A 1,599-nucleotide genomic window follows, 5' to 3' on the forward strand; every position below is an offset into this window, starting at 1 on the left:
TTCAGAGTTCCTGGATGACATTTAGAGAACAGTGAGCATATCATTTTAGGTTACCTGTCCCTAGGAAGTTCAGAGAGTTTGCTTCTTTTTAGAAGTCTGGCTTTATTTCTTTTGTGCATTTTAATATTTATAAATTTCTTAAGACATGGGAAATCTTTACAATCAATTCATTTTTTGGTAAACCAATCTGAATAGACAAAAACGAGGGGCCTAAATAAAAATTAATGTTGAATGATTTTTCTTATACTTGGTAGGTCTAGGTTTCCTGACTGCTATTGAATTAGGCTTCAGAAATAAACACCAATATCGGGATACCTGGGTGCTCAGTGGTTGAGCATCTGCCTTTGGCTCAGGGCGTGATCCTGGAGTCCCGGGATCCAGTCCCACATCAGGCTCCCTGTGAGGAGCTTGCTTCTCCCTCTGCCTGTGTCTCTGCCTCTCTCTCTCTCTCTCTCTCTGTGTGTGTGTGTGTGTCTCTCATGAATAAATAAGTATAATATTTAAAAAAATAAACACCAATATTATGTGATTTCGGAATCAAGTTTATCTGAGGTAATGTTTACAGACAAAATTTGTGCCCTCATTTTGACTAATAGTAGTGCTGAAACTAAATTCTTATACATTCTACAGACTAAAACTGATGTTTGCCAGAATGGATTGATTTTTTTTTTTCAGGTAAAGTACTCTATAAAGTAATGACAGTTATTGATCTGGTTGGATATCTGACCCAATATGTCTAAATAAAAACAGTATTCTTTTCCCTTCTAAACTGACAAGGCTATAAAACTTAGCATATAATTAGGTCCACTGTGCTTAAACACTACATGATTTAGTTTATCCTTGTTGTAACCCTAAATGAGAGGAAATAATATTGTTAGCTCCATTTTGCAGATGGGAAACTGAGACTTGAAAAGGCTCCAGGGTGCCCAGCTAACATGTGAAAAATCTGTTATCAAAATGGAGATCTAGATAAGTGTGAGAATCCATGTCCAGAACCATTATAACACATAGCTTTTTTCAGGACTCTCACCTTTCATACATTAGGTGAGGATGATGCCCACGGGTCTGGAAACTCCACACTAAGGAAGAAGTCAAGTTTGAAATTCAATCCTAATCCATCTGAAATAGTAAAGTTTTTTTTTTTTCAAGGCAAGTGGCTGCATAATAGTGGCTCACAGTAGAAATCATAAGGGTGTCACAGGTCAGCAGTTACTGAGGAGAATTTCAGAGATGCTTGTACTAGGTCTGGTTCTAATTAGTAGTTCATTGTGAAGAATACTAAACACAGACAGGCACTCAAAATTAAATGGAAAAAGAAAAGGCCATTTTATCCAATGAAAACCCTTTAAAAATCGTCCTGAATAAATTGTTGCATACCTCGCAATTTTCTCCTGGTGTTTATGACAGGATGTTGCCAAAGTTTGCCTATTTGGTGCCCAGCCAAAAGTTTCGCAATTTCCCTCTGATCTGAAAACATTCTTGTCATATTTTCTTTTGAGTCATCAACTTTTCCAGACATCATACAGTTGAGTCAATTAAAATAAAGTTAATTGGTATTTTTGTCCTTTGTCAAATTAAATCATTCCATATGGAGGGGTT

Source organism: Canis lupus, chromosome 13 (assembly GCF_011100685.1).
Source record: "Canis lupus familiaris isolate Mischka breed German Shepherd chromosome 13, alternate assembly UU_Cfam_GSD_1.0, whole genome shotgun sequence".
Classification (NCBI taxonomy): Eukaryota; Metazoa; Chordata; class Mammalia; order Carnivora; family Canidae; genus Canis; species Canis lupus.